The sequence below is a fragment of the Pseudophryne corroboree genome, chromosome 8 (genome assembly GCF_028390025.1).
Source record: "Pseudophryne corroboree isolate aPseCor3 chromosome 8, aPseCor3.hap2, whole genome shotgun sequence".
NCBI classification, from domain to species: Eukaryota; Metazoa; Chordata; class Amphibia; order Anura; family Myobatrachidae; genus Pseudophryne; species Pseudophryne corroboree.
The window spans coordinates 57,221,063-57,243,993 of record NC_086451.1 but is presented as its reverse complement, the minus strand read 5'-3'; the positions used below and the strand labels follow the sequence as shown (position 1 = coordinate 57,243,993).

General features: G+C 41.3%; 2 long non-coding RNA genes across 2 annotated transcripts; one reads left to right on the top strand and one right to left on the bottom strand.

Moving 5' to 3' along the window:
• Window positions 1-959: 959 nt before the first annotated feature.
• On the bottom strand, window positions 960-2,874 carry LOC134947483 (uncharacterized). Its single transcript, XR_010182572.1, has 3 exons — window positions 2,695-2,874; window positions 2,365-2,386; window positions 960-1,346 (listed from the first exon to the last, which is right to left on the bottom strand). It is a non-coding gene; the product is annotated as an uncharacterized LOC134947483 (long non-coding RNA).
• A 13,721-nt stretch (window positions 2,875-16,595) lies between these two features.
• LOC134947482 (uncharacterized) lies at window positions 16,596-20,411 on the top strand. The gene is made up of 4 exons (XR_010182571.1): window positions 16,596-17,181; window positions 17,490-17,511; window positions 18,530-19,189; window positions 20,327-20,411. It is a non-coding gene; the product is annotated as an uncharacterized LOC134947482 (long non-coding RNA).
• The last annotated feature ends 2,520 nt before the right edge of the window (window positions 20,412-22,931 follow it).

Here is a 22,931-nt window from a genome sequence, read left to right as displayed (position 1 = left end):
ATTGGTTGCTATGGCCGACATCCCATGTTAAAGATAACTACCATCTTCGTCAATGTTACACCATGTTGGCATTCATTCCCATTTGGTTTTTTTTTTATTGTTTTTTTTTTTTAGGGTGTTGGTCCTGCATCATCACACTGCATATCAACATCTTCAGAAGGACAACATATCCTAGCATGCCCACACTCCATGAAAGCTGCCCTTACTAAATAAGGTCAAACAGGTTTGACTTTATCCAATAATCATTTTGTGAGTGTAACTTTCACACCACAAATCATTGGGTCGTTAGGCTGCCTAACAAAGTGAAGCATGTGATTTGTAAGTGTAAATATTAAGAATACACAGGCACAAGTGTAAAAGAACAACAACATACTAAACTCCACTCAGGTCTAACTGTTTCCCAGAAAACCTAACACATATAAACCCTGTTGTCCTGTCAACCCTGTTGACCTAATGAGTGTCGACCTAGAGTGGACACACAAAACATGGCACACATAAACACTGGACATATAATGACACTCAAATAAATGTAAATGCAACATGTACACCATGAAGAAAAACACAATTAATTTTCCTTGGTACAAGAATTCCAACAGTACAACACTGCATGTTTTGTCATTGTAAGTGTAAGTAGGTAATCATTTTTAACAAAATGTTAAAACACTTACTTTCCTCGGCAACATGAAGACTCCCTGAACTGTCTTCAGGGGCTTCCTCTGCCCATTCACTGGGTGGGGATGGCGGCTGGATGGGGGAAGGCGGCTGGATGGGGGAAGGAGGAGGGATTGGGGAAGGAGGCTGGATGGGGGAAGGAGGCTGGATGGGGGAAGGAGGCTGGATGGGGGAAGGAGGCTGGATGGGGAAAGGAGGTTGGATTGGGGATGTAATTTCAGAGGGTGGGTCTGATTGAGAGGGTGAGGGGGGCGGTGAAAATGTTAGGCCAATAGAGGGTGAGGGGGGCTGAGAAGGTGAGTTGGAAGTAGAAGGAGAAGGGGTATGGGAAGGAGGAGAAGGGGTCACAGAAAGAGAAGGAGAGGTTGGCTGAGAAGGGGAGTGGAAAGCGGAGTGGGCCTGGGAAGCTGAGGGGGCCTGGGAAGCTGAGGGGGCCTGGGAAGCTGAGGGTGACTGGGAAGCTGAGGTGGATTGTGAAGCTGAGGGTGATTGGGAAGCTGAGGGGGATTGGGAAGCTGAGGGGGAGTGAGAAGGGGAGGGGGAGTGAGAAGGGGAGGGGGAGTGAGAAGGGGAGGGGGAGTGAGAAGGGGAGGGGGACTGGGAAGTGGAGGGGGAGTGAGAAGGGGAAGGGTGCTGAGCTGGTGCATCATGTGGTGCTTGCCGTTGTGGTCGTCCTAGAATGATTGGTAAAATATATTTCAATTTGCATGTTAAATTACATACTAATCAATTGTAATTTTCACTGTTCGGTTCCATGTAAAAGAAAGTTTTTGTAAGAATTTTTAAAAAATAATTATTCAAACCTCTTCATGTTGCCCACTGCAAACAAAATTATGACATTTAAAAATTTTGTCGGTCATTCCTGTATCTATTCCATTGAGACATATTGATTTGTCTAGCCAACATCACCAGATCACTATTCAAGCTACCTTATTATATAGACAGCACTGATCAAGTTTTTTGGTACAGTTTCCTGCCTGGTTACTAATTATGTAAAACATGCACTTCTTTAGGGACACTTTGCTACAGTCAGTAATGTTTGCCCTAACCACACACACTGTCCTATTTTTTCAAAATGTTCACTCAGTGTTGCAATTAGCCTACCACTTAGTGAAAATTTGCACTATTTATGCTAATAATCTTATGTAATGTTACTTACTGCGTGCATGCATAGTGCGGATTTGCTGGCGGATCTCCGCCAACAGCTCTGGAGTCCTCCTTCGGAGATCACTCCATCTCCGCTCTAACTGGATGATGGTCCGCCTGCTGCGGACGCGAGACCGCAGCAGGCGACGGACCTCCGCGTAGGCCTCGCGCTTAACACGATTGGGGATGAATCGCCCAACGCGGCCTACGCGGCGGTCCATCACCGCAACCAGGACGCGGAGCTCCCGCCTGGTGAAAGGTGCCGCACGCATCATGGCAATGGCGTTTTCCTTATTTGGGCATATATTTATAATGTCTGTTAGCATGTGATTGGTCCACAATCTATGCTGTCATATGTCATTTATAATAACTTTATTGATCTTTGCAATGCTGTGAAGAGCAGAGTGTTATTTCGCACGAGCGGAACTACGCATTCGCATAAGCAAATTTTAAGCAAAACACAACCATAAAATTTAAAACAAAAAAACACAGACACAGACACACACACAGTTTTAGATCAATTTATAAACATATCTGAGTACTCACCTCAGTTTGTGTGGTCTTTCAGCTGGACATTCACAAAGTGGGCAACATTCAGTTTCATTTGTTTGTGTTTTTGTTTAAATAATCATGATGTTAGAATAGTAAAAAAATAAGGACACTATTTAGCAACATCACAGTATTGTTTGACACAAAATTAAATTGTCAGCTTAACGTGTTATTGTTTTTTGAAGATAAAAAAAAAACAGATTCAAACACACAAAAAGCATTACACAATGACCTTACAATAGCAAACACAATTTCTACATTTAAATACAAAATGATGCATACTGTGCTTTTATTTTGGTAACAATAGAGTAAAAAAAAACACTATACCTGAAAAATTCAGCAACAATGCTTGCCCTGACTTGGCTCCCCCTCCTTGTAACACTCCCCCCACCGAAGTGTCGGACAACCCCTGGCTCCTCATCAGGCAATTCCTCTGTCTGAGGAAGCTCTACGCTACTCCTTACCGCGATATTGTGGAGTATAGCGCACAGGACCACTATTTTACTTGCCATCTCCGGCGAATACATGATGTCGCCACCAGTGCGGTGGCGCACACGAAACCGCCCTTTAAGGACCCCAATTGTGCGCTCCACCAGCTGCCTAGTGGCAGTAAGCGCGGAGTTAAATGCCGTCTGTGGTCCTGGCCTGGGATTACGGTAAGGAGTCATGAGCCAGGGGGTGCAAGGATATCCACGGTCTCCTGTTTGAGGGAAAAAAAAAATTAGAAATAGTCAATTTGGAAAAATATACAAAATTTTGAACAAAATATGTGCAACAACTCACCCAATAACCACATGTCTGCTCGTTGACTTGATCTTAATCTGTGCCATATCCCTGATTGTCTAATGACATACGCATCATGGGAACTTCCAGTAAACTTTGCGTTCAGGGAAAGGATCTGGAGGGATGGCCCACAAACAACCATTACATTCAGAGAATGAAACAGTTTCCTGTTTCTATAAATTTCTTCATTATGTTTTGGTGGCTGAATAGCTACATGTGTGCCATCCACAACCCCAATAACATGTGGGAAGCGACTACCACCTTCCGCAAATTGCCGCTTCACCACATCTAGGGCACCAACATCCAAAGGCATAGCAATAAATTGCTTCACACGCTTGAGGAAAGCCTGGCAGACACGCCGCAGGACCTTACTGAACTGGCCCTGCGACATGCCAACCAGGTCTCCAACCACATGCTGGTAAGACCCTGTTGCCAAAAAATGTAACACAGCAAGGAATTGTGTCAATGGTGGTATTGCTGTAGGATACCGAATTTCAGACTCCAGATCACTCTCTATTATGGAGAGAGTGTCTAGGATTAGATGTGGTGGCAGCCTGTATCTACGTACAACCACATCATCTGGCATCCCAAAAAGTAGGACACGGGGTCGGAAAATTGGTGGCCTAGCACGCCTCCGTTGCCTTGGTTGATGAGGAGCCGGTTGTGGTTGTGGGGCTGGCGGTTGGGGTGGGAGTGCTGGCGTGGGTTGGGGAGGTAGGGCTTCTGCTGCGATAAATATAGACATCACACACTTTTATAAAAACAAAAACAAAAAATTGAATAAGACAAAAACAAAGTCCAAAAAATATGCAAACAAAAAATTATTACAAAAAGGGTGTGTCAACTTACTGCAGGAGCGTAAGACATTTTTTCTGGGTTCAATTCAGGACCAAAAAGAATATTATAAAAAAAAATAAAAAAAAATTTATAATGAAAGCTACATATGTTAAATTGTAATTGTTAAAAATACTATTATTTACAAACACAGAACATCAAACACATCACAAACAACTACTACAAAATTAAGAATAATTGGTTAAAAAAATTTAAATTAAAAAAATAAAAAGTTAGCCCTTTAGTAGCTAGCCCAGCCAAGAACAACACTACTTTGCTGATCAATCCCGGTACAAAACATAACATTTATTATCAAGATGGAAAACAAACATAATCAAAACACTTTGAACAAACACAAACAGGCACCAACACAGGCCCAGGGAACTTACCTGATCCAAAATAAAGAAAGGAACTCTTTGTGTTATACAGCACACCAAAGAAACAAAATCAACTAGGGTTACGTCACCCAAAAAAAAACTCCTACAAGAGAGCAAATATGACAGTCAAAAACAACATACAGACCAATAAACAAAACAGGCACCAACACAGGCCCAGGGAACTTACCTGATCCAAAATAAAGAAAGGAACTCTTTGTGTTATACAGCACACCAAAGAAACAAAATCAACTAGGGTTATGTCACCCAAAAAAAAACTCCTACAAGAGAGCAAATATGACAGTCAAAAACAACATACAGACCAATAAACAAAACAGGCACCAACACAGGCCCAGGGAACTTACCTGATCCAAAATAAAGAAAGGAACTCTTTGTGTTATACAGCACACCAAAGAAACAAAATCAACTAGGGTTACGTCACCCAAAAAAAAACTCCTACAAGAGAGCAAATATGACAGTCAAAAACAACATACAGACCAATAAACAAAACAGGCACCAACACAGGCCCAGGGAACTTACCTGATCCAAAATAAAGAAAGGAACTCTTTGTGTTATATAGCACACCAAAGAAACAAAATCAACTAGGGTTACGTCTCCCAAAAAAAATCTCCTACAAGAGAACAAAAATGTCAGTAAAAGCAATGAAGCACAGGTTTATTTGCAAAAATGGACTAGCTAAATATATATGTGTAAAAAAGAATAACAAACAATCAACATAAAATAAACACTTTGAAATCAAAAAATGAACAACAAGACGAATTCCAGAATACTCACAAACGAAAAATCGCAGACAAAATGCTACACTGACTATATTCTAAACGCAAACGAAAGGACAAATGTATGCTTGACAATTACTCACTCTGAAAATTCCTATAGCACCTTCACGCACAAGCCAACAAACTCAAGTGAAACTCCAAACTACCTACACTCACAGCGTGCAAAGTAGGCCCTTAAATAAGCAGTGCAATCATTAATCAGATTAACAGTGTACACCTGTGTGAATTAACGCTACGCACGTAGGTATATAAGCACACACCTCGGCGTACACACGTCATCACAAACATGGCTTCTCGTGAGCAAATCGCAGCAGAGATGGACCGCATTGCAGAGCAGGAGATGGCATTGCGGAAAAGACGCCTAGATTGCCAAAGGCGCATGTTGGAATCCGCCTCTGCGGATGTTGAAGAGGCAGGACCTAGTACTCTGCAAATGTCTGCTTCTGAACCACAACAATTGACTGGGGATACCCTGCCACACACACAAAGTGACCAAACTGAGGGAGAATTGGCTTTAGCCACACAAACACAACAGACAGAAGCTGCTAGTGAGGAGGAAGATGGTGATGACCAACAAGAAGAAACCTCACAGGCTACCTCCAGACGGAAGAAAAGACAGCCTGCATTCACTAAGAGGGAGTTGCGTGTCTTGGTCACGCAGGCCATGTCCAAAATCCATAGAGGGCCAAAAAACATGGGGGCTGCTTCAAAAGAACGAATCTGGAGAGACATCACAAAATCTGTGAATGAAGTTGGCTCTGTCGTCAGAACATCACAGGAAGTGAGACGACGGTAAGTGCATATTGACAGTCCTTTTTCTGTGCTAAGTTGACTAAAAAATGTAGTTACATGTGATGTTATGTCTAGCAAACACAAGCAGAACACGTGTCCTATATATTAGCTTAGACAAATAATAAGACTCTACTTTGTCCCTCTTTCACAATACATATGTAGGTGGGCCGACTTCAAATCCCGCCTGAAGGCAAAGAGGGCTGCGGAGTGGAATGCCTCAAGGGCTACAGGTGGAGGAGCACCTGTCGCTGTGGAGTATACTGACTTGGAGGAGATGGCGATGCCCTGTGTCAGTTATGAGGAGGGCCAAGGGGTGTCTCATATGGACACGGACCTGCCTGAGATCCTGACGGGACATGACTTGGAAGGTAAGTTTACACATTTAGTTGTCTGTAATTTTGACAGTATTTATAATAATAAACTAATTTTGTATCCTACTTTTTTCCCACACATTCTTCTATTTGCTTGCCACAAAACACAGCACAGGGGGGTGATCCGTTTGAGTCACAGGACGGTTATGTGGTTGAGGCTGAGGTGGAGGGACCTAGTGAGTCTGGCAGTGTGGGCCAACAAATCCCACCTCTGCAGGTTCCTACTGGCCCCCCCACCCAACCCTCTGCTATCCCGGAGATCCTGCTTGAAATCGCTAGGTATGGTGAGAGCCTAAATCGGTTTCAAGACGGGGTCATCCGGGAGGTAAGCCAGATAGCTGTCCGGCTCACTGAGCACCGAACCTGTGTTGAGCAAGGTGTTGCTCAACTCTGCCAAGGTCTGGCAGAGATCAGGCAGGGCCAAGAACAACTTGCCTCCTCATTCCAAACCCTTGCAAATAACATCTTGCAAGGGCTCCAGGCCATCGCTGTCTCCCTTGCCCACAGTGGCAGAGAGCCACCCACATCGGCTCCCTCCCCTGCCCCTGCCCAGGAAGAACAGCCCACTGGGCAGGCCCAACGAAGGTCGCTCCGCAGACCTTCCAAAGAAGAACAGCCTCAGGCGGGGAGAAAAAGAAGAAAATGATGTCTCTCCAGATGGGCAGCACCCATGTTTTTGATGTTGCCTCTATGTATTTTTGGAGTTGGCTTGTGTGACCAGAATGGATAACTCCCTCTTAGTGAAATGTATTCTTTCTGTTTGGATGTATTGTAGCCTGTGAGTTTATGTGTATAAACACCAGAGCCATCTTCCTCTTACTAGTGTGCTATGTATTGTTGTGTTTGTGTGGTGGATCCTAATTCTTTCTCATTTGGTTTAAAATTTGTGTGTGGCAGGGTGTGTCATGTTTTATTTATGCTTTAAAAATATACTTTTGTCAGAAGCAGAATTTTGCAGAGTACTGAGTTCTGCTATCTAATGATTGTCAGTGCCATCTGCTTGCTGCTTGGTCCATCTCTGCCTGTGCGACTCACGTGGAGCCATGTTTAAATGTTGTGAAATATTATTATAGTAATAAAAAATATATTTAAAAAATTTGAGCAGTTTCTTCAAGGTAATGCAGTTCAAGAAAGATTAGGTCAGCATATAGACACTTGTAGACCAATCTGCTAATTCTCCTTAAAAATTGAAAATAAAAACAAAAAAAAGGTATGCTTTGCACCACACTTTAATGTCCATATTAAGTAAACAGACACGACGCTTTTTAAAAATATCTATGGTCAACAGGACATCATTTCAAACATTGTCAGATATTATAATCAAATATTATTGTGACTTTTAAGACTAAATTAAAGTGTATGCTGCATTATGTGGGTGTTGGTTTATTTGTAAAAAATGTTGCAGATTTCAAACACTTTCACAAATATTTTCACTTGCTTGTATTTGGGAGTCTTACACACATTAAAACAAGTTTTACAAATGCTTACACAACAAATTCAACAAAAATCACACCCTTATTTGGCAGTGTGTGAGATTTATATGTGAGTAGAATAAACATGTAATGTGTGTTCAGACAATTGCTGGTTGGTAACTTTCATCTGCTCATTAATTAACAAGTAATTGGACATCAGATGAATGTGATATCCAATTAACTGCTAATTACTGCATACACACTTGTACCAGTACTTCGCAAATGTAGAGTAACTGCAGACCTACTCGGCTGCTGCGTGAATGTTGCTACGGTTTCCTATGTTAGTTTTAACAGCGACAATGTTTATTTGCGAAAAACACGCCCATTGCGAGTTGCATACTCCCACACTGTACGCCCACTTTCACGCCCATGTCGGAGCATTGCGAAGTCTCGCCTCCGCCACGCCCACGCCACTCCTCGTTTTCGTTTGCCAGTTACGGCTTTTTTTTTTCTGAGTAATTTTGCCCAGTTGTCGTACGTATGTACTCGCGCATGCGTAATCACGCATTTGCGCATGCGCAGATACTTACATTTCGTACATTTGCGTTGCGAAGACTCTTAGCGATCAACTCGGAATGAGGGCCTCTATACGTTGTGCTGCCATCATCATTTGGCACCCAAGGATCTTCTATATATATATATATATATATATATGTGACTTTTACATAACTTTTTATTCTACATGTCAGCCTGTGCTGTAATCTCTATTTCTTTGAGTGGATAATACTATCATATATTCAGCAGCAGTTATGGCTATTAGTGCATGACCATACATCCCTCTATTTTATATTAGTACAGCCAGCATATGACCCAGTGAGCATCCACCAGGCTCATAACTGTGGTGTGGATTTTACACTTGCTTTGTTTCAATACATATTGTTTTAATCGTATATTGGCCCTCATTCCGAGTTGATCGCTAAGAGTCTTCGCAACGCAAATGTACGAAATGTAAGTATCTGCGCATGCGCAAATGCGTGATTACGCATGCGCGAGTACATACGTACGACAACTGGGCAAAATTACTCAGAAAAAAAAAAGCCGTAACTGGCAAACGAAAACGAGGAGTGGCGTGGGCGTGGCGTAGGCGAGACTTCGCAATGCTCCGACATGGGCGTGAAAGTGGGCGTACAGTGTGGGAGTATGCAACTCGCAATGGGCGTGTTTTTCGCAAATAAACATTGTCGCTGTTAAAACTAACATAGGAAACCGTAGCAACATTCACGCAGCAGCCGAGTAGGTCTGCAGTTACTCTACATTTGCGAAGTACTGGTACAAGTGTGTATGCAGTAATTAGCAGTTAATTGGATATCACATTCATCTGATGTCCAATTACTTGTTAATTAATGAGCAGATGAAAGTTACCAACCAGCAATTGTCTGAACACACATTACATGTTTATTCTACTCACATATAAATCTCACACACTGCCAAATAAGGGTGTGATTTTTGTTGAATTTGTTGTGTAAGCATTTGTAAAACTTGTTTTAATGTGTGTAAGACTCCCAAATACAAGCAAGTGAAAATATTTGTGAAAGTGTTTGAAATCTGCAACATTTTTTACAAATAAACCAACACCCACATAATGCAGCATACACTTTAATTTAGTCTTAAAAGTCACAATAATATTTGATTATAATATCTGACAATGTTTGAAATGATGTCCTGTTGACCATAGATATTTTTAAAAAGCGTCGTGTCTGTTTACTTAATATGGACATTAAAGTGTGGTGCAAAGCATACCTTTTTTTTGTTTTTATTTTAAATTTTTAAGGAGAATTAGCAGATTGGTCTACAAGTGTCTATATGCTGACCTAATCTTTCTTGAACTGCATTACCTTGAAGAAACTGCTCAAATTTTTTAAATATATTTTTTATTACTATAATAATATTTCACAACATTTAAACATGGCTCCACGTGAGTCGCACAGGCAGAGATGGACCAAGCAGCAAGCAGATGGCACTGACAATTATTAGATAGCAGAACTCAGTACTCTGCAAAATTCTGCTTCTGACAAAAGTATATTTTTAAAGCATAAATAAAACATGACACACCCTGCCACACACAAATTTTAAACCAAATGAGAAAGAATTAGGATCCACCACACAAACACAACAATACATAGCACACTAGAAAGAGGAAGATGGCTCTGGTGTTTATACACATAAACTCACAGGCTACAATACATCCAAACAGAAAGAATACATTTCACTAAGAGGGAGTTATCCATTCTGGTCACACAAGCCAACTCCAAAAATACATAGAGGCAACATCAAAAACATGGGTGCTGCCCATCTGGAGAGACATCATTTTCTTCTTTTTCTCCCCGCCTGAGGCTGTTCTTCTTTGGAAGGTCTGCGGAGCGACCTTCGTTGGGCCTGCCCAGTGGGCTGTTCTTCCTGGGCAGGGGCAGGGGAGGGAGCCGATGTGGGTGGCTCTCTGCCACTGTGGGCAAGGGAGACAGCGATGGCCTGGAGCCCTTGCAAGATGTTATTTGCAAGGGTTTGGAATGAGGAGGCAAGTTGTTCTTGGCCCTGCCTGATCTCTGCCAGACCTTGGCAGAGTTGAGCAACACCTTGCTCAACACAGGTTCGGTGCTCAGTGAGCCGGACAGCTATCTGGCTTACCTCCCGGATGACCCCGTCTTGAAACCGATTTAGGCTCTCACCATACCTAGCGATTTCAAGCAGGATCTCCGGGATAGCAGAGGGTTGGGTGGGGGGGCCAGTAGGAACCTGCAGAGGTGGGATTTGTTGGCCCACACTGCCAGACTCACTAGGTCCCTCCACCTCAGCCTCAACCACATAACCGTCCTGTGACTCAAACGGATCACCCCCCTGTGCTGTGTTTTGTGGCAAGCAAATAGAAGAATGTGTGGGAAAAAAGTAGGATACAAAATTAGTTTATTATTATAAATACTGTCAAAATTACAGACAACTAAATGTGTAAACTTACCTTCCAAGTCATGTCCCGTCAGGATCTCAGGCAGGTCCGTGTCCATATGAGACACCCCTTGGCCCTCCTCATAACTGACACAGGGCATCGCCATCTCCTCCAAGTCAGTATACTCCACAGCGACAGGTGCTCCTCCACCTGTAGCCCTTGAGGCATTCCACTCCGCAGCCCTCTTTGCCTTCAGGCGGGATTTGAAGTCGGCCCACCTACATATGTATTGTGAAAGAGGGACAAAGTAGAGTCTTATTATTTGTCTAAGCTAATATATAGGACACGTGTTCTGCTTGTGTTTGCTAGACATAACATCACATGTAACTACATTTTTTAGTCAACTTAGCACAGAAAAAGGACTGTCAATATGCACTTACCGTCGTCTCACTTCCTGTGATGTTCTGACGACAGAGCCAACTTCATTCACAGATTTTGTGATGTCTCTCCAGATTCGTTCTTTTGAAGCAGCCCCCATGTTTTTTGGCCCTCTATGGATTTTGGACATGGCCTGCGTGACCAAGACACGCAACTCCCTCTTAGTGAATGCAGGCTGTCTTTTCTTCCATCTGGAGGTAGCCTGTGAGGTTTCTTCTTGTTGGTCATCACCATCTTCCTCCTCACTAGCAGCTTCTGTCTGTTGTGTTTGTGTGGCTAAAGCCAATTCTCCCTCAGTTTGGTCACTTTGTGTGTGTGGCAGGGTATCCCCAGTCAATTGTTGTGGTTCAGAAGCAGACATTTGCAGAGTACTAGGTCCTGCCTCTTCAACATCCGCAGAGGCGGATTCCAACATGCGCCTTTGGCAATCTAGGCGTCTTTTCCGCAATGCCATCTCCTGCTCTGCAATGCGGTCCATCTCTGCTGCGATTTGCTCACGAGAAGCCATGTTTGTGATGACGTGTGTACGCCGAGGTGTGTGCTTATATACCTACGTGCGTAGCGTTAATTCACACAGGTGTACACTGTTAATCTGATTAATGATTGCACTGCTTATTTAAGGGCCTACTTTGCACGCTGTGAGTGTAGGTAGTTTGGAGTTTCACTTGAGTTTGTTGGCTTGTGCGTGAAGGTGCTATAGGAATTTTCAGAGTGAGTAATTGTCAAGCATACATTTGTCCTTTCGTTTGCATTTAGAATATAGTCAGTGTAGCATTTTGTCTGCGATTTTTCGTTTGTGAGTATTCTGGAATTCGTCTTGTTGTTCATTTTTTGATTTCAAAGTGTTTATTTTATGTTGATTGTTTGTTATTCTTTTTTACACATATATATTTAGCTAGTCCATTTTTGCAAATAAACCTGTGCTTCATTGCTTTTACTGACATTTTTGTTCTCTTGTAGGAGATTTTTTTTGGGAGACGTAACCCTAGTTGATTTTGTTTCTTTGGTGTGCTATATAACACAAAGAGTTCCTTTCTTTATTTTGGATCAGGTAAGTTCCCTGGGCCTGTGTTGGTGCCTGTTTTGTTTATTGGTCTGTATGTTGTTTTTGACTGTCATATTTGCTCTCTTGTAGGAGTTTTTTTTTGGGTGACGTAACCCTAGTTGATTTTGTTTCTTTGGTGTGCTGTATAACACAAAGAGTTCCTTTCTTTATTTTGGATCAGGTAAGTTCCCTGGGCCTGTGTTGGTGCCTGTTTTGTTTATTGGTCTGTATGTTGTTTTTGACTGTCATATTTGCTCTCTTGTAGGAGTTTTTTTTTGGGTGACGTAACCCTAGTTGATTTTGTTTCTTTGGTGTGCTGTATAACACAAAGAGTTCCTTTCTTTATTTTGGATCAGGTAAGTTCCCTGGGCCTGTGTTGGTGCCTGTTTTGTTTATTGGTCTGTATGTTGTTTTTGACTGTCATATTTGCTCTCTTGTAGGAGTTTTTTTTTGGGTAACGTAACCCTAGTTGATTTTGTTTCTTTGGTGTGCTGTATAACACAAAGAGTTCCTTTCTTTATTTTGGATCAGGTAAGTTCCCTGGGCCTGTGTTGGTGCCTGTTTGTGTTTGTTCAAAGTGTTTTGATTATGTTTGTTTTCCATCTTGATAATAAATGTTATGTTTTGTACCGGGATTGATCAGCAAAGTAGTGTTGTTCTTGGCTGGGCTAGCTACTAAAGGGCTAACTTTTTATTTTTTTAATTTAAATTTTTTTAACCAATTATTCTTAATTTTGTAGTAGTTGTTTGTGATGTGTTTGATGTTCTGTTTTTGTAAATAATAGTATTTTTAACAATTACAATTTAACATATGTAGCTTTCATTATAAATTTTTTTTTTTTTTTTTATAATATTCTTTTTGGTCCTGAATTGAACCCAGAAAAAATGTCTTACGCTCCTGCAGTAAGTTGACACACCCTTTTTGTAATAATTTTTTGTTTGCATATTTTTTGGACTTTGTTTTTGTCTTATTCAATTTTTTGTTTTTGTTTTTATAAAAGTGTGTGATGTCTATATTTATCGCAGCAGAAGCCCTACCTCCCCAACCCACGCCAGCACTCCCACCCCAACCGCCAGCCCCACAACCACAACCGGCTCCTCATCAACCAAGGCAACGGAGGCGTGCTAGGCCACCAATTTTCCGACCCCGTGTCCTACTTTTTGGGATGCCAGATGATGTGGTTGTACGTAGATACAGGCTGCCACCACATCTAATCCTAGACACTCTCTCCATAATAGAGAGTGATCTGGAGTCTGAAATTCGGTATCCTACAGCAATACCACCATTGACACAATTCCTTGCTGTGTTACATTTTTTGGCAACAGGGTCTTACCAGCATGTGGTTGGAGACCTGGTTGGCATGTCGCAGGGCCAGTTCAGTAAGGTCCTGCGGCGTGTCTGCCAGGCTTTCCTCAAGCGTGTGAAGCAATTTATTGCTATGCCTTTGGATGTTGGTGCCCTAGATGTGGTGAAGCGGCAATTTGCGGAAGGTGGTAGTCGCTTCCCACATGTTATTGGGGTTGTGGATGGCACACATGTAGCTATTCAGCCACCAAAACATAATGAAGAAATTTATAGAAACAGGAAACTGTTTCATTCTCTGAATGTAATGGTTGTTTGTGGGCCATCCCTCCAGATCCTTTCCCTGAACGCAAAGTTTACTGGAAGTTCCCATGATGCGTATGTCATTAGACAATCAGGGATATGGCACAGATTAAGATCAAGTCAACGAGCAGACATGTGGTTATTGGGTGAGTTGTTGCACATATTTTGTTCAAAATTTTGTATATTTTTCCAAATTGACTATTTCTAATTTTTTTTTTTCCTCAAACAGGAGACCGTGGATATCCTTGCACCCCCTGGCTCATGACTCCTTACCGTAATCCCAGGCCAGGACCACAGACGGCATTTAACTCCGCGCTTACTGCCACTAGGCAGCTGGTGGAGCGCACAATTGGGGTCCTTAAAGGGCGGTTTCGTGTGCTCCACCGCACTGGTGGCGACATCATGTATTCGCCGGAGATGGCAAGTAAAATAGTGGTCCTGTGCGCTATACTCCACAATATCGCGGTAAGGAGTAGCGTAGAGCTTCCTCAGACAGAGGAATTGCCTGATGAGGAGCCAGGGGTTGTCCGACACTTCGGTGGGGGGAGTGTTACAAGGAGGGGGAGCCAAGTCAGGGCAAGCATTGTTGCTGAATTTTTCAGGTATAGTGTTTTTTTTTACTCTATTGTTACCAAAATAAAAGCACAGTATGCATCATTTTGTATTTAAATGTAGAAATTGTGTTTGCTATTGTAAGGTCATTGTGTAATGCTTTTTGTGTGTTTGAATCTGTTTTTTTTTTATCTTCAAAAAACAATAACACGTTAAGCTGACAATTTAATTTTGTGTCAAACAATACTGTGATGTTGCTAAATAGTGTCCTTATTTTTTTACTATTCTAACATCATGATTATTTAAACAAAAACACAAACAAATGAAACTGAATGTTGCCCACTTTGTGAATGTCCAGCTGAAAGACCACACAAACTGAGGTGAGTACTCAGATATGTTTATAAATTGATCTAAAACTGTGTGTGTGTCTGTGTCTGTGTTTTTTTGTTTTAAATTTTATGGTTGTGTTTTGCTTAAAATTTGCTTATGCGAATGCGTAGTTCCGCTCGTGCGAAATAACACTCTGCTCTTCACAGCATTGCAAAGATCAATAAAGTTATTATAAATGACATATGACAGCATAGATTGTGGACCAATCACATGCTAACAGACATTATAAATATATGCCCAAATAACACAAAGAGTTCCTTTCTTTATTTTGGATCAGGTAAGTTCCCTGGGCCTGTGTTGGTGCCTGTTTTGTTTATTGGTCTGTATGTTGTTTTTGACTGTCATATTTGCTCTCTTGTAGGAGTTTTTTTTTGGGTGACGTAACCCTAGTTGATTTTGTTTCTTTGGTGTGCTGTATAACACAAAGAGTTCCTTTCTTTATTTTGGATCAGGTAAGTTCCCTGGGCCTGTGTTGGTGCCTGTTTTGTTTATTGGTCTGTATGTTGTTTTTGACTGTCATATTTGCTCTCTTGTAGGAGTTTTTTTTTGGGTGACGTAACCCTAGTTGATTTTGTTTCTTTGGTGTGCTGTATAACACAAAGAGTTCCTTTCTTTATTTTGGATCAGGTAAGTTCCCTGGGCCTGTGTTGGTGCCTGTTTTGTTTATTGGTCTGTATGTTGTTTTTGACTATCATATTTGCTCTCTTGTAGGAGTTTTTTTTTGGGTAACGTAACCCTAGTTGATTTTGTTTCTTTGGTGTGCTGTATAACACAAAGAGTTCCTTTCTTTATTTTGGATCAGGTAAGTTCCCTGGGCCTGTGTTGGTGCCTGTTTGTGTTTGTTCAAAGTGTTTTGATTATGTTTGTTTTCCATCTTGATAATAAATGTTATGTTTTGTACCGGGATTGATCAGCAAAGTAGTGTTGTTCTTGGCTGGGCTAGCTACTAAAGGGCTAACTTTTTATTTTTTTAATTTAAATTTTTTTAACCAATTATTCTTAATTTTGTAGTAGTTGTTTGTGATGTGTTTGATGTTCTGTTTTTGTAAATAATAGTATTTTTAACAATTACAATTTAACATATGTAGCTTTCATTATAAATTTTTTTTTTTTTTTTTATAATATTCTTTTTGGTCCTGAATTGAACCCAGAAAAAATGTCTTACGCTCCTGCAGTAAGTTGACACACCCTTTTTGTAATAATTTTTTGTTTGCATATTTTTTGGACTTTGTTTTTGTCTTATTCAATTTTTTGTTTTTGTTTTTATAAAAGTGTGTGATGTCTATATTTATCGCAGCAGAAGCCCTACCTCCCCAACCCACGCCAGCACTCCCACCCCAACCGCCAGCCCCACAACCACAACCGGCTCCTCATCAACCAAGGCAACGGAGGCGTGCTAGGCCACCAATTTTCCGACCCCGTGTCCTACTTTTTGGGATGCCAGATGATGTGGTTGTACGTAGATACAGGCTGCCACCACATCTAATCCTAGACACTCTCTCCATAATAGAGAGTGATCTGGAGTCTGAAATTCGGTATCCTACAGCAATACCACCATTGACACAATTCCTTGCTGTGTTACATTTTTTGGCAACAGGGTCTTACCAGCATGTGGTTGGAGACCTGGTTGGCATGTCGCAGGGCCAGTTCAGTAAGGTCCTGCGGCGTGTCTGCCAGGCTTTCCTCAAGCGTGTGAAGCAATTTATTGCTATGCCTTTGGATGTTGGTGCCCTAGATGTGGTGAAGCGGCAATTTGCGGAAGGTGGTAGTCGCTTCCCACATGTTATTGGGGTTGTGGATGGCACACATGTAGCTATTCAGCCACCAAAACATAATGAAGAAATTTATAGAAACAGGAAACTGTTTCATTCTCTGAATGTAATGGTTGTTTGTGGGCCATCCCTCCAGATCCTTTCCCTGAACGCAAAGTTTACTGGAAGTTCCCATGATGCGTATGTCATTAGACAATCAGGGATATGGCACAGATTAAGATCAAGTCAACGAGCAGACATGTGGTTATTGGGTGAGTTGTTGCACATATTTTGTTCAAAATTTTGTATATTTTTCCAAATTGACTATTTCTAATTTTTTTTTTTCCTCAAACAGGAGACCGTGGATATCCTTGCACCCCCTGGCTCATGACTCCTTACCGTAATCCCAGGCCAGGACCACAGACGGCATTTAACTCCGCGCTTACTGCCACTAGGCAGCTGGTGGAGCGCACAATTGGGGTCCTTAAAGGGCGGTTTCGTGTGCTCCACCGCACTGGTGGCGACATCATGTATTCGCCGGAGATGGCAAGTAAAATAGTGGTCCTGTGCGCTATACTCCACAATATCGCGGTAAGGAGTAGCGTAGAGCTTCCTCAGACAGAGGAATTGCCTGATGAGGAGCCAGGGGTTGTCCGACACTTCGGTGGGGGGAGTGTTACAAGGAGGGGGAGCCAAGTCAGGGCAAGCATTGTTGCTGAATTTTTCAGGTATAGTGTTTTTTTTTACTCTATTGTTACCAAAATAAAAGCACAGTATGCATCATTTTGTATTTAAATGTAGAAATTGTGTTTGCTATTGTAAGGTCATTGTGTAATGCTTTTTGTGTGTTTGAATCTGTTTTTTTTTTATCTTCAAAAAACAATAACACGTTAAGCTGACAATTTAATTTTGTGTCAAACAATACTGTGATGTTGCTAAATAGTGTCCTTATTTTTTTACTATTCTAACATCATGATTATTTATACAAAAACACAAACAAATGAAACTGAATGTTGCCCACTTTGTGAATGTCCAGCTGAAAGACCACACAAACTGAGGTGAGTACTCAGATATGTTTATAAATTGATCTAAAACTGTGTGTGTGTCTGTGTCTGTGTTTTTTTGTTTTAAATTTTATGGTTGTGTTTTGCTTAAAATTTGCTTATGCGAATGCGTAGTTCCGCTCGTGCGAAATAACACTCTGCTCTTCACAGCATTGCAAAGATCAATAAAGTTATTATAAATGACATATGACAGCATAGATTGTGGACCAATCACATGCTAACAGACATTATAAATATATGCCCAAATAAGGAAAACGCCATTGCCATGATGCGTGCGGCACCTTTCACCAGGCGGGAGCTCCGCGTCCTGGTTGCGGTGATGGACCGCCGCGTAGGCCGCGTTGGGCGATTCATCCCCAATCGTGTTAAGCGCGAGGCCTACGCGGAGGTCCGTCGCCTGCTGCGGTCTCGCGTCCGCAGCAGGCGGACCATCATCCAGTTAGAGCGGAGATGGAGTGATCTCCGAAGGAGGACTCCAGAGCTGTTGGCGGAGATCCGCCAGCAAATCCGCACTATGCATGCACGCAGTAAGTAACATTACATAAGATTATTAGCATAAATAGTGCAAATTTTCACTAAGTGGTAGGCTAATTGCAACACTGAGTGAACATTTTGAAAAAATAGGACAGTGTGTGTGGTTAGGGCAAACATTACTGACTGTAGCAAAGTGTCCCTAAAGAAGTGCATGTTTTACATAATTAGTAACCAGGCAGGAAACTGTACCAAAAAACTTGATCAGTGCTGTCTATATAATAAGGTAGCTTGAATAGTGATCTGGTGATGTTGGCTAGACAAATCAATATGTCTCAATGGAATAGATACAGGAATGACCGACAAAATTTTTAAATTTCATAATTTTGTTTGCAGTGGGCAACATGAAGAGGTTTGAATAATTATTTTTTAAAAATTCTTACAAAAACTTTCTTTTACATGGAACCGAACAGTGAAAATTACAATTGATTAGTATGTAATTTAACATGCAAATTGAAATATATTTTACCAATCATTCTAGGACGACCACAACGGCAAGCACCACATGATGCACCAGCTCAGCACCCTTCCCCTTCTCACTCCCCCTCCACTTCCCAGTCCCCCTCCCCTTCTCACTCCCCCTCCCCTTCTCACTCCCCCTCCCCTTCTCACTCCCCCTCAGCTTCCCAATCCCCCTCAGCTTCCCAATCACCCTCAGCTTCACAATCCACCTCAGCTTCCCAGTCACCCTCAGCTTCCCAGGCCCCCTCAGCTTCCCAGGCCCCCTCAGCTTCCCAGGCCCACTCCACTTTCCACTCCCCTTCTCAGCCAACCTCTCCTTCTCTTTCTGTGACCCCTTCTCCTCCTTCCCATACCCCTTCTCCTTCTACTTCCAACTCACCTTCTCAGCCCCCCTCACCCTCTATTGGCCTAACATTTTCACCGCCCCCCTCGCCCTCTCAATCAGACCCACCCTCTGAAATTACATCCCCAATCCAACCTCCTTCCCCCATCCAGCCTCCTTCCCCCATCCAGCCTCCTTCCCCCATCCAGCCTCCTTCCCCCATCCAGCCTCCTTCCCCAATCCCTCCTCCTTCCCCCATCCAGCCGCCTTCCCCCATCCAGCCGCCATCCCCACCCAGTGAATGGGCAGAGGAAGCCCCTGAAGACAGTTCAGGGAGTCTTCATGTTGCCGAGGAAAGTAAGTGTTTTAACATTTTGTTAAAAATGATTACCTACTTACACTTACAATGACAAAACGTGCAGTGTTGTACTGTTGGAATTCTTGTACCAAGGAAAATTAATTGTGTTTTTCTTCATGGTGTACATGTTGCATTTACATTTATTTGAGTGTCATTATATGTCCAGTGTTTATGTGTGCCATGTTTTGTGTGTCCACTCTAGGTCGACACTCATTAGGTCAACAGGGTTGACAGGACAACAGGGTTTATATGTGTTAGGTTTTCTGGGAAACAGTTAGACCTGAGTGGAGTTTAGTATGTTGTTGTTCTTTTACACTTGTGCCTGTGTATTCTTAATATTTACACTTACAAATCACATGCTTCACTTTGTTAGGCAGCCTAACGACCCAATGATTTGTGGTGTGAAAGTTACACTCACAAAATGATTATTGGATAAAGTCAAACCTGTTTGACCTTATTTAGTAAGGGCAGCTTTCATGGAGTGTGGGCATGCTAGGATATGTTGTCCTTCTGAAGATGTTGATATGCAGTGTGATGATGCAGGACCAACACCCTAACAAAAAAAAAAACAATAAAAAAAAAACCAAATGGGAATGAATGCCAACATGGTGTAACATTGACGAAGATGGTAGTTATCTTTAACATGGGATGTCGGCCATAGCAACCAATAAGATTATACTTTAAAAATTGGGAACCACTTCTACAATATAATATTCATATTTTTGCTTGTTTGCTATGGGCAACGTTCCATCTTAAATATAACTCACATAGTAGTAAATGTAACCCATGGTCTGGAACACTTTAAAATCTTTAAAAAAGGCTGAGCAGGCTTGTGTGTTGTTCTGCTAATGATTGTACCATAAAACAGGCAGGATGTAGTAACTTTGCCATTAAAGCAGGCCTGTCCAAACTGCGGCCCTACAACTGTTGAGAAACTACACATCCCAGCATGCCCTGACACAGCTTTGGCATTCCCTGACCACAAAACTGTGTCAAGGCATGCTGGTATATGTAGTTTCACAACAGCTGGAGTCCAGCAGTTTGGACATGCCTGCATTTAAGTGTGCTTTGCGCCTTGCTTGGATAATAAGTAATGTAATTAAGTTATTAATGTTTGTGTTGCATCTTAATTTCAGATGTTGCAGTTGGAGATCCTACAAGTTTTGGAGGCATTCTTTACACCATGCGCCAACACCTGCAAGGATTAATGCATTGTGTTGAAAATTTGCAAAAATTTGCATGATTTTGTTTATTTTAAGGAAAAAAAATGATTTATTTTAAAAAATAAAATAAAAAAAGTTGATTAAAGTTAACCGGGTGTTGTGTTTATTAATGCAAAAAAGGATCAGCTGATTGGCAGGCAGAAATTGTTTGCAAAAAACATTACACACATCTTACGTTAGATTATTAACAAAAAAAACAGGAGATTATTGTGTTAAGAAACATGTAAACACCTTCATTCACAAACAACACCTTTAAAAACAAACAAAGGGAAAAAGAAAAAAAAATATACACTTTTACATGTTGATGGGCAATTATGGCAACAAAGTGTTAATCTGGTTTGTTTTGCAGACTTAATTGTTTAGGAACATTATCAATCATTACACTAATTGGATTCGTTATTGAAAAGGGCTTGTTGACTTTAAAAGGAATGGTGTAATTTCACTTAATAGCTTTAAAAAAACATTTTTGAGCGTTTTTCCTTAAAAGTGTGCACTTTTACGGTAAAATGTGTAAATCTACTAAAACTTAGTATTTTTACGATTAAGTATGTGTTATTGCGATGGATTCGCAATGCTGCGATGGTTTCGCATTACTGCGATGTCATTTGGCGTACGCCCACTTTGTGTAATACTGCGTACGAATGTGCAAAAATACGTTGGGGGCGGAGGTTCGCATATTTACTACATTAACGCAACTTTGCGAATATGTTGTGCGACCGAAAAACTTAGCGATCAACTCGGAATGAGGGCCAATATACGATTAAAACAATATGTATTGAAACAAAGCAAGTGTAAAATCCACACCACAGTTATGAGCCTGGTGGATGCTCACTGGGTCATATGCTGGCTGTACTAATATAAAATAGAGGGATGTATGGTCATGCACTAATAGCCATAACTGCTGCTGAATATATGATAGTATTATCCACTCAAAGAAATAGAGATTACAGCACAGGCTGACATGTAGAATAAAAAGTTATGTAAAAGTCACATATATATATATATATATATATAGAAGATCCTTGGGTGCCAAATGATGATGGCAGCACAACGTATAGAGGCCCTCATTCCGAGTTGATCGCTAAGAGTCTTCGCAACGCAAATGTACGAAATGTAAGTATCTGCGCATGCGCAAATGCGTGATTACGCATGCGCGAGTACATACGTACGACAACTGGGCAAAATTACTCAGAAAAAAAAAAGCCGTAACTGGCAAACGAAAACGAGGAGTGGCGTGGCGGAGGCGAGACTTCGCAATGCTCCGACATGGGCGTGAAAGTGGGCGTACAGTGTGGGAGTATGCAACTCGCAATGGGCGTGTTTTTCGCAAATAAACATTGTCGCTGTTAAAACTAACATAGGAAACCGTAGCAACATTCACGCAGCAGCCGAGTAGGTCTGCAGTTACTCTACATTTGCGAAGTACTGGTACAAGTGTGTATGCAGTAATTAGCAGTTAATTGGATATCACATTCATCTGATGTCCAATTACTTGTTAATTAATGAGCAGATGAAAGTTACCAACCAGCAATTGTCTGAAAACACATTACATGTTTATTCTACTCACATATAAATCTCACACACTGCCAAATAAGGGTGTGATTTTTGTTGAATTTGTTGTGTAAGCATTTGTAAAACTTGTTTTAATGTGTGTAAGACTCCCAAATACAAGCAAGTGAAAATATTTGTGAAAGTGTTTGAAATCTGCAACATTTTTTACAAATAAACCAACACCCACATAATGCAGCATACACTTTAATTTAGTCTTAAAAGTCACAATAATATTTGATTATAATATCTGACAATGTTTGAAATGATGTCCTGTTGACCATAGATATTTTTAAAAAGCGTCGTGTCTGTTTACTTAATATGGACATTAAAGTGTGGTGCAAAGCATACCTTTTTTTGTTTTTATTTTAAATTTTTAAGGAGAATTAGCAGATTGGTCTACAAGTGTCTATATGCTGACCTAATCTTTCTTGAACTGCATTACCTTGAAGAAACTGCTCAAATTTTTTAAATATATTTTTTATTACTATAATAATATTTCACAACATTTAAACATGGCTCCACGTGAGTCGCACAGGCAGAGATGGACCAAGCAGCAAGCAGATGGCACTGACAATCATTAGATAGCAGAACTCAGTACTCTGCAAAATTCTGCTTCTGACAAAAGTATATTTTTAAAGCATAAATAAAACATGACACACCCTGCCACACACAAATTTTAAACCAAATGAGAAAGAATTAGGATCCACCACACAAACACAACAATACATAGCACACTAGTAAGAGGAAGATGGCTCTGGTGTTTATACACATAAACTCACAGGCTACAATACATCCAAACAGAAAGAATACATTTCACTAAGAGGGAGTTATCCATTCTGGTCACACAAGCCAACTCCAAAAATACATAGAGGCAACATCAAAAACATGGGTGCTGCCCATCTGGAGAGACATCATTTTCTTCTTTGTCTCCCCGCCTGAGGCTGTTCTTCTTTGGAAGGTCTGCGGA